The 11,483-nt window shown below is 40.4% G+C and overlaps 1 protein-coding gene across 3 annotated transcripts in view; it reads left to right on the top strand.

The window, feature by feature from the left end:
* LOC115219253 (synaptobrevin homolog YKT6) overlaps positions 1-11,483 on the top strand; it is a 43,389-nt gene that overhangs the window by 6,236 nt on the left and 25,670 nt on the right. The window lies entirely within an intron of this gene.

Genomic DNA, 11,483 nt, shown 5'->3' with positions numbered 1-11,483 from the left:
GGGAGGCCAGGAGGCTGCACCAGGCTCCAGTGTGATCTGGCAGTGTTTCTACAGCTGGATGCCCTTCCTAATGCCAACCACTACGAGTGTTGTGGGTAGTTTTTATGTGCCACCGGCATAGTGGCCAGAGGAGGCTGGCAACGGCCACAATAGGTTGGTGCTTTTTACATGCCACCAGCACGGACGCCAGTCAAGGCAGTGCTGGCTTTGGTCACGTTCAGATGGTGCACATATACTCACATATGCACACACACATAATACACACTCATATGCACACATGCATACACAGCAGACTTCTTTCAGTTTCTGTCGACCAAACCCTCTCCTTAGTCTTTGGTTGGTCTGGGACTAGTGGAAAACACTTGCTCAAAGTTTTCAGCAATAGGACTGAACCTGAAACCAGGCATTTGAGAAGCAAGCTCCTTATCACCCAACCAGGAAGTGAAAATTATGATTTTTGCTCTTGTTCTCTGCTTTTTATAATTCACTTGGTAGAAACTATGCTGAAACCTATCACATTTGTGAATCATCATCGTTTAACGTCTGCTTTCCATGCTGATATGGGTTGAATGATTTGACTGAGGACGAACCAGATGGTTGTACCAGCCTCCAGTCTTGATCTGGCACCTTGGACAAATGTCTTCTTCTATAGCCTCAGGCTGACCAAAACCTTATGAATGGACTTGGTAGATAGAAACTGAAAGAAGCTTGATGTATATGTATGTCTGTGTTTGTGTCCCCCACCATCGCTTGACAACCAGTCTTGGTTTGTTTATGTCCCTGTAACTTAACAGTTCAGCAAAAGAGACCAATAGAATAAGCACCAGGCTTCTAAAAAAAGTACTGAGATGATTTGTTCAACTAAAAATTCTTCAAGGCAGTGCTCTAGTACGGCCGTAGTCTAATGACTGAAACAAGTAAAGGATACAAGATATGTCCCTTGAGGATGCTACCCAGCATCTACTGAACCGCTAAGTTTTGGGGACATAAGCATACCAGCATCAGTTGTCAAGTGGTTATGGTGGTGGGGAGGGGGCAAAGATACACACACACATAATGTATATAGATATATGATAGGCTTCTTTCAGTTTCCATATACTAAATCCACTCACATGGCTTTGGTTGGCCCAAGGTTACAGAAGAAGACACTTGCCCGAGGTATCACACAACAGGACTGAAACCGGAACCATGTGGTTGAGAAGCAAGCTTCTTACCACACAGCCATTCCTGTGGATTATTTTTGGAAGCAGTTTCTGTTCCCTGTATTGAACCACTCCCGTCTAATGAGGATGTTAGGGGATGTGTTCAGGTGTGTAGCCTGATGGGATAGAGAGGTTGGTGGTATGTATATGTTGTTTTACTGGTGTTTCATGAAGGTGCATGGGTCAGTGGTTAGAGCATCGAGCTTACGATCATGAGGTTGTGAGCTCGAATCCCGGACCGGGCTGCATGTTGTCTTCTTGAGCAAGACACTTTATTTCACGTTGCTCCAGTTCACTCAGCTGTAGAAATGAGTTGCGACGTCACAAGTGCCAAGCTGTATCTGCTGTTGCCTTTCCCTTGGACAACACTGGTGGCGTGGAGAGGGGGAGGCTGGTATGCATGGGCGACTGCTGGTCTTCCATAAACAACCTTGCCCTGACTTGTACCTGGGAGGGTAACTTTCTAGGTGCAATCCCATAGTGAGTGTCGTGACCGAAGGGGGTCTCAGAATGTTGCTGTTTAGCTCGAGATCATCTTTTATTGAGCAGACCTGTGATCAAAGGCATTCCAACATGACCATTCCAACCATTAAAGATGTATGTCTAAGACTGCATTATTTAAAGTGTCCTTTCTTTACCAAGATAATAGATTTAACTGTTATTTTTAACAGGTTGAGTGGCCACATAGAGGTTCATCTTGTTTAAAGTAGTGATTCCCAATGTGGGGCCTAGGAAAATTATGGTGTCGTGTGATGCTGTAGTCACTAGGCACAAGGTTCACATTAACCTTCTGGCTTTAAAACCAGCCATATCCTGCCGAAATATTCTCTTTATTTTAAGTTCAAACTGGCCAGATCCAGCCTCTCGTACTCACCCTACAATGTCGTTCTAAAAGTAACATTCACATCATCCAAATCTCAAAGCTATGAGATAATGTGAGATTAATTTTTTTTTTTTTAAATGTTAATGAATAAGCATTATACTTCTTTCACTTTTACCTGTTTCAGTCATGTGACTGTGGCCATGCTGGAGCACCGCCTTTAGTCGAGCAAATCGACCCCAGGACTTATTCTTTGTAAGCCTGGTACTTGTTCTGTCAGTCTCTTTTGCCAAACCGCTAAGTTACAGGGACGTAAGCACACCAGCATCGGTTGTTAAGCGATGTTGGGGGACAAACACAGACACACATTTACATATATAAATATATACATATATTCAACAGGCTTCTTTTAGTTTCCATCTACCAAATCCACTCACTCACAAGGCTTTGGTTGGCCCGAGGCTATAGTAGAAGACACTTGCCCAAGGTACCACGCAGTGGGACTGAACCTGGAACCATGTGGATCATAAGCAAGCTACTTACCATACAGCCACTCCTACACCTTGGCAAAGAAATCTGAATGATAAAGGATTGAAGTGATGTTTTTTTTTTCCTTAATAAAAGAGTCACCAGTAGATTTTTTGTATTAAATAACCATGATAAAATATCATTTTCTACTCTAGGCGCAAGGCCCGAAATTTGGGGGGAGGTGGAGAATAACACTGGTCTAGAGTATTTTTGTAAATTCAGCTGTTTTTACAGCTTTCCATATTCTGAACAATTGATTTTCTTTTTTTTTTCTTTTGGATCGCATAGATATAAATCCCTTTCATTGTATGAGAAATGAAGTGAGATTAGGTGTCATTAATACCTTTCTTAAATGAAATTATCCACAGCTGAATAAAAATCATGCAGTAGACACAATAATTCTTACTGTAAACTCTTTGGCATATATTCTTGAATGTATTAGGGATAAACTTCCTGCTAATAAGAGCACCTTTGCTCAGTAAACTGTGGCTGCTATTTACTATGGGTGATTATCATTCATTGGACTGAGGCCATGCTGGAGCACTGCTTTGAAAGGTTTAACTGAAGAAGTCAACTCCAGTATTTTTATAGACTGGTATATGTGTTTATTCTAGGTTTCCTAGTATAACCCTTCTGTAAAGTATACCATATTTACACAAATCAGAGCTGTAGTTTGCAAGGGGGCCCCTTACTCCTGGAAGCCTGCTAACTGAATGACTAAGCTCCTTTCATTAAACTGGTAACCATATGCTAAATAGCACTGATCACCTGACCATCAATTTGAGTCATGTGATGTACTAAGTATGTGTGTCATGTGAAGTATGCAACACTATCAATTGTATATTACCCACATTAATGGGGAGGGTGTCACTGCTGCTGCTGTGTGTATGTGTGTGTATATATATATATATATATATATACACACACACACATACATATACACACATATATACATACATACATATGCACACACTTGTGTGTGTATATATATATACATATACACACATATATACATACATATGCACACACTTGTGTGTGTATATATCTATATATATATTATATATATATATATGTGTGTGTGTGTGTGTGTGTGTGTGTGTGTATGAGGAGAGATAATTTGGTGGTACAGGGAGCAGGGTGGCCACTGTAATGTGTGGGTGTGGAGAACAATATTACTGGATGAAAAATGGTTAACAAGTGAGATGGTTCTGGGTGGTGAGAGGGGAAAGTGGTATTGGAATGGGATAGGGGCAGGGTGGTTGGGAGCTGCAGTGGATGATATAGTGTGGAGAGAGGGTAACATGAGGTGAGGACTGATTGATCAGGGTTCTCATACATATACACACACGTATACATGCATTCCCATATTTAAGCATGTCTTGCTACCATGCAGCATTGCAGTTAAAGACTTCTGTTGCCAGCCGTGATGGTAACTCCCTGAACTTTTTCCAGCCCATCCTATCCTTACTCTGGCTGCTGTGTTTTCAGAGCAGCCACATCGTCATCATCATCATTTAATGTCTGCTTTCCATGCTAGCATGGGTTGGACAATTTGACTGAGGACTGGCGAACCAGATGGCTGCGTCAGGCTCCAATCTGATCTGCCAGTTTGGTGGTACTGGCAACAGCCACGCTCGAAATGGTGTTTTTTACGGGTAGAACTTGCTCTACATCAACCTCTTCCCTCATACCTTAACTTCCATGTAGCATACAGAAGCAACATCCTATTGATTTGTGAGCTACATGGTGATCTCAACACTGCTGGTGGCACGAAAAAAAGCACTCAATACACACTGTAAAGTGATTGGTGTTATGGTAAGAGCATCCAGCTGTAGAAACCATGCCAGAGCTGACACTGGACTATGATGAAATCCTTCATTCATTGGATCCTTGTAAAATCTGACCCATGTGGGAAACATGGATGGTGAATGATGATAATGATGCAATATTTCGTTTTTGGATTTGGTTTGCAAGATTCTTTATATGAGTTCATGTGTTGAAGCATATTCTGTTGTGTCTGGGGAGAGTCATTTTCTTTTTGTGCCTTATTATTTAACACACTCACTGATAAAATTTCCACTTTTTTTCTTGCAAGATGCAACGAAAATTTTAGGAAAATAAAAATAAGAAAAAAGTGGAAATTTTACCGGTGAGTGTGTTATATTATAAGGCACAAAAAGAAAATGACTCTCCCCAGACACAACAGAATGATGCAATATATATTTATAAAATTTAAATAATAAGGGTAAAAATTGATATTAGTTGAATTAATATCAATTTAAACCACTGGCCTAGCATATTGAAAAAATCTGAAGATTCAGAAAATTATATTACACATACACACACACATATATATTTATATCCCTTTTTACTATCGTACAGCCTGTCGTCTTCTGTCCTAGCAATCTACATACCCATTTCATTTAAGCACTTCCCCCTTAACTATGCACTGCTTGTCCTTTGCTCACCATTCCTACAATATCATACTTTGCAGATCCTGCACTTTGCACAGTTGCCCTTTCATAGAATTGTGACTCACTGGAACTCCTGCCATCCTTGCGGGGTTTTTCTCTTTTTTTTTCTTTTTCTGTTTTTTATTGACATTTGAATGTTGTTTTATAGAGATTCCAACTGAATATTAACCATGTCAATCTCATCAGTCTCGGAAGGCCAGTAAAGACCATGGGGTAGGAGGTTGCTCTCTCTTCCTGTGACTTACAAAGCATTAAATGACTTTCCTCGTCAACCTACCAGCCATCCAAAACATGTAGAACATAACCTAATTGCACATTGTCTGTCGCAAGTCCTAAGATTCACAATAATGGAACTTAACCCAGTTTCTGTTGTATCTTACTGTAAGGAGCAGCTCTTAAAAACGAGAAATGAGTCAAGTGGGGGAATATGCAAAACTTCATAAGCAACACAACAATTATTAGTGGAGGAGCTCTCTCTGCAAAAACATATTCTTGTTTTTTATAATAGCTTCCGCTTTGAATGTGGAGGTGCATGGCTTAGTGGTTAGGGTGTTTGACTCATGTTTGTAAGATTGTGGTTTCAGTTCCTGGACCAGCCGATGCATTATGTTCTTGAGCAAAACACTTCATTTCACGTTGCTCCAGTCTGCTCAGCTGGCAAAAATGAGTAACCCTGTGACTGTCCATGGAGGAATATATATAATAGAAAACTGGCCCCCTATAGTCCTTACAGAGTAATGTGGACTGACCATCGGCTTTGAATAGTCCATTGTTTGGGCTAGTTTTTTTTTTTTTTAATTATAATTTTTGAATTCCAGTGCAATAGTAGTCAGGAATGTCCATTCCAAAACACTGATGGTTCAAATTCATAAAACTCTGAGACCTTCCTGACACCTTCTCCATTTGTCTGTTCACTGTAAGTCTGTCTGTGCATCAGCTTGTGATAGAACCATTTGCTTTCTAATTTGATTGGCCCCAAACGCTTGCTTGCATCAATGGGTTGACCTTAGTCGATGATGAAGGAGAAATGACTTCAGTGGTCAGCATCTTCAGTGAAGTGTGTCCATCACAATACATGGCATGTATGTAGCTGAGATTACAACACTCCCCAAACTTGACACAGGGCCCATCTTGGGGTTAACTACCCAGCTATTGCAGGGTTGCTCATTTGCAGCTGAGTAGACTGGAGCAACATGAAATGAAGTGTTTTGCTCAAGAACACAATGCGTCGCCTGGTCCAGGAATTGAAACCTCAATCTTTCAATCATGAGTGCAACACCCTAACCACTAAGCTGTACATCACATATATATATATATATATATATATATATATATATACACAGAAACATCACCAAAGCTACTATATAGAGGCAATTATGTGGCTAAACAAATTAGAAATAACAGCTTGGGCTTGATAGACAAAATGTGTATATGTGTATACATGCAAAATAAGAGGAAGAGACATTGGAGTCCAAGCTTGAATCATTTGAGTGCTACTAAGTGTTTTCTATATTTAGAATCTCTGGATCTCATCTGTTGACTATATATATATATGTGTGTGTGTGTGCGTATGTATGAATGAGGTGTTGGTGGCGAGCTGACAGAATCATTAACATGTTGGACAAAATGCTCAGTGGCATTTCTTCCAGCTGTTTACATTTTTGAGTTGAGATCCTGCTGAGGTCAACTTTGCTTTCATCTCTTTGTCCTATGTTGGCCTCTTAGATTTCAGATTGACTAAAGCTTTTTGTTTCTCTTTTTTTTTTTTTTTAAGCATTCATTCATTACAAGGTCCTTAGACCACTGAAAACATAAGATCTGCTAGAATAAAATGAACGTTAGACAGAAGTCAATAAATGAGGCTGGAGGTCATATTGAAGAGGGGAAACAAGACTGTGGAAGGGAATTCCAAACTTCAGAGGTGCGAGGGAAGAAACGGGTACTGTAAAGTGCTTTACGATTCTTAGGAGATTGCACAGTATATTGATGAGGACTGGATGCAAGTCTTGTTGATCACTGATAAGTTGTTAAAGCTCTTAGACAAACTGTTTTTACAGTGGTTATAGTACCATCTTTCTCTCTCTCTACTAAAGTGATTCTGCCTGTGTAATGAAGATCACACTGGAGGAGAACGTAAGGATATTTGAACAGAAACAGTAAATCTGTCTGTGGGGTGTTGGGGGTGGCAGGAAGCAGTATTTTAGGGAAGTTTAATTGGTTGTAGAATTTCAGTAAACTAAAGGGTAGCTAGAAGGTGGTGGTATTTGTGTGCATATACATGCACTTTAGAAAGTAATGAGAAACAGACTATTCCTTACCACTTCCACTGACAGTCATGATTTGACAAAGTCTGCTATTTTTTTATGGGACATTACACCCCGTAAAGTACATAGTGGAGGAAGAAAGAAGGCACAAGGGAGTTAAGCTGGCTGGGTTGATATAGTTTGGTGGGGGGTGGTGGGTATATTTTGAAAGTTTCAAAATAAAAATATAATTTGTTAAAGATTTGACCTATTTTCTTTTGTGTGGTGTGTGTACACAAAATCTTACAAGTAGGAACCACATATTTTAAGTTCTAAATTTCAACCCAGCATTCTATATAACAGACTCTATAAGATTGATGATGCTCTTTACAAATCTTGTGATTTTTGTCTTGATTGTCACAGGATCCTGGCGTCTGTGGCCCTTCTATGTAGACGGTTCCTATACTACAAGGACATGAGTATCACAATATACATCACACCAAAGTTGTTCTTACTCAAAGCTTTATGCACGAGCTCCTGTTCATATGTTTGTGGTTTTGTGAGTGTGTTTGGGTGTCTATGGGTAAGAGAGAAACCATATTAGATATTTTGAGGTATTGGCATCCATAAAGACATCTGCTGCAGTATTTGTTCTGCTCTATTTGCTGTGTTTTGTTCCACTCCATATATGACACCCTACCCCTACAGAATATCCTCATTTAACATCACACAGCAGTGAATTACCCTATTTACTTGTGTATAAGTTTGCACTCCTAATTTAGTGTTAAATTTTTGTACCAAATTTTTTTTCCCTTCATATTCAAGCTTACCCCATGTATAAATCACACCCCAGTTTTTTAAAGTTTACACATGTTGAGGTGGTTTGGCCACATGGAGAGAACAGATGAGGAGCGGATGATAAGGAGGGTGATGAAGGCTGCAGTGGTAGGCAGCAGAACCAGAGGCAGGCCTCGATTTGTGTGGATGGATAGAGTGAGGAAAGCTTTGGTGGTTAGAGCTGTTGGAGAGCTGGCTATATGACACGATCTGTGTTCTTATATTGTTGAATGAGGGGATCTAGCACCCCCACTCAGCTCAAAACAATATCTGTGTATCGCAATTTCCTGGCTATTTCCCTTCATCAGCACAGAATGATTGTTCAGCTAGAGGTGGTGCTGCCATGTTATGTTGGTAAATAATCTTTACTCCAAAGTACTGTTGCTGAATATCTCTCGTTGTGAGATTTAAAAAACTGTAATTTTCTAAGAAAGCTTGGTGTTTGAACTCAAAACCTATGAAATACTTGCACATGGCCATTTCACTTCTATATAAAATTTCAACTTTAATCTGTACATCTTCATTCTCTCTCTTCAATGTGTTACGCATATCTGTTGTCATGATTACAAAATCTCTTGTTTCTTCAACCTACATCGATAAACTTTTAAGTGTTTCCAGAACATTCTATAGACACACAATCCAATGAGGGGAGCCTTTAAGCAGTTGCTTAACCTAGTGGAAATAGCTGTCAAAACCTCACTCAAATTATACTGTATCATCTAGAAAAGAACCCATTGGATAATATTACTTAAACCCTTTGCTTTCTGTGGAGCATTGGCCCTCAATGACTTCTCTCTACTGTTTTGATTCTTAGGTGGGGGGGGGGCTTATGTTTCCTCCAAGGGAAGGCCTTCCTCTCCCAGGTCTTGCTGGTTTTGAATTCTCATTGATGCCTCTGAAACTTTGCTTATTTGATACTTAATGGTGTTGGCCCTATTCAAACCCATTTGTGTCTCTGAGCTGATGTGGTCCGTATTAGTCTAGCCTCTACCCTTTGACCTTTTCAGCATGGGTGGCCCAACTAGGAATGCGTGTTCCACTGTCACACTTCTTGGGGTCCTTGAGGCACGCGAGCTATCGCACTACAACAAGGACCGGACCCTGTGGTAGATTATATTGTATAGTCCAGGGTCAACTTTGAGAAAAATAAGACTGGATTGTCATGGTCAGACTGCCTTTGATCATAGCTCTACACAGTCTGAGCAAACCTGAGGTTAAACAATTATTTCTTCCTTCATGATTTGTTATCAAATCCTATCATTGCTATTTTCTCAATTTAATGAAATGTGGAGAATTTCTTGCTTTGTGGCTGAAGTTGTAATATTGATTAGTGTACAGTATTGATTTCTGATATTAATGCCATGTCACAAACTGTGTGGGAGGGCACAATCGATATCTACTACCTGACTGGTATTATTGTATTTCTTTTATTGACCCAAGAAAGCTGAAAGACATGGTCAGCCCAACTGAGATTGAACTCAGAAGATACAGGGGACATAGGGGACATGCCTAAATTCTGAGAGACATTTTGTCCAGTCTGTTTGCTCTACCGATTCTGTGATCCCCTGCTTTCTGATTCATACAGGTTAACCTATTTCTTTACTACCCACAAGGTGTTAAACACAGACGGGACAAACAAGGACAGACATAGGTATTAAGTCGATTACATCGACTGCAGTTCGTAACTGGTACTTAATTTATCAACCCCAGTTCGTAACTGGTACTTAATTTATCGACCCCGAAAGGATGAAAGGCAAAGTCGACCTCGGCGGAATTTGAACTCACAACGTAACGGCAGACGAAATACCGCTAAGCATTTCGCCCGGAATGCTAACGTTTCTGCCAGCTCGCCGCCTATTCATACAGGTTAACCTTTTAGCGTTCAGATTAATTTGTCAAAAGTAATCCTTATTTATTCGCATTTAAAAAAAACTATCTGATATTATTTTGTAGCTTCAAGATAGGAAAGATGTAATTGCTTATTTTTAGAGTGACATTGCAGGGTAGGTGTGAGATGCATGTTCTGGCCAGTTTGAGCATAAAATGTGTAGAATATTTGGACCAGATACAGCCGGTTTAAACACTAAAGGGTTAAATTGGCAACCCTCCAATTTATCATTTTCATAATTTTTATGTCTGTTTTTCCATGTTGGCATGGGTTGGAAGGGTCAGCTCCCACACTGTCTTTCCACTTGTTATGGTCCTCTTCTACTTCCTCAGTGAGGTTCTGCATCCTCTGACCACCACTTACCTCTATCTGTTTCTATATTGTTTTGGTAAGTAATATTGAAGTTTGGCGGTGTACTTTACCTGAATCATCATATCTTTATTTCTTCCTCACAGCAAAGAAATATCTAAAAAGGTTTGTCAATCTCCCTCATGGTCCCAGTGGACAAAATGGAAAAAGTGTTGTCCTGGACGATGGCGAGGGAACTCCAGTAGAACAGCCACGCCAACTCACAAGGCTTGCACTTGTGTGTAGACATCACCCCGATAGCAATAAGCAGGAATGTGGTCCAGAGACTGAGAATACTGATCCCCACCGCTACAGGCTTGACCATAAACCTGTCAGAGAGTGGCCAATACTTTGACAGTTGGCCTTTCTCAGTCTGATGTGCAGCAGAGCCTGGGTTGGCAGCTGAACACACCAAATTGCCCCTGGAGGTGTCACAGCATGTGACATCCCAGATCAAGGGCCTACCACTATAGAACAGGAAACTGTTATACTGTGAGGCCTTTTATCTTCTCCTCAGCCTAGCCCCATTGGCTTGAGCTGGGAAGGGAAGCCTCAGGCATCTTTAACCCACATCTTCTTCAGCCTTACTCTTCCACAGACTCTGCCCACCCAACATTCTTCATATACCTCATCCCCAAATCATTGCAGTGATCTCTTTTGCACATTGTTCAGCTTTTCTCTTGGCACATTTACACTTTGCTGTTCCTCTCTGCTGAAATTACACATCCAGTGGAACATACTTGTCTTCTGTCCAGTCTTTGAACATCTTCTAGATCAGTAGTTTCAACTGGGGTCCACATGGCCCTAGTGAGTCCACCACATATGGTTTTGCTGTTAAAATTTGCATCCAATAAATTGGTAATAGAAAATTACTATATCTAAATCTCACAATGAGAGATATTCAGCAACAGTGCTTTGGAGTAAAGATTGTTTGCCAACATAACATGGCAGTCCTGTTTTAGGACGAATGTGGCTGTAATTTAGCCCCAGGAGACATCATTTGAAAATATAAGGACACAAAGCATGTTGTATAGCCAGCTGGAGACAATGTCTCCTGGGGCTAAATTACAGCAACATTCATCCTAAAACAGGACTTCCATGTTATGTTGGCAAACAATTTTTACTCCAAATTGGTTATGCTTC

This window comes from Octopus sinensis, linkage group LG14 (genome assembly GCF_006345805.1).
Source record: "Octopus sinensis linkage group LG14, ASM634580v1, whole genome shotgun sequence".
Classification (NCBI taxonomy): Eukaryota; Metazoa; Mollusca; class Cephalopoda; order Octopoda; family Octopodidae; genus Octopus; species Octopus sinensis.
The sequence above is the reverse complement of the archived record's forward strand: the minus strand, read 5'-3'. Positions and strand labels throughout refer to the sequence as shown.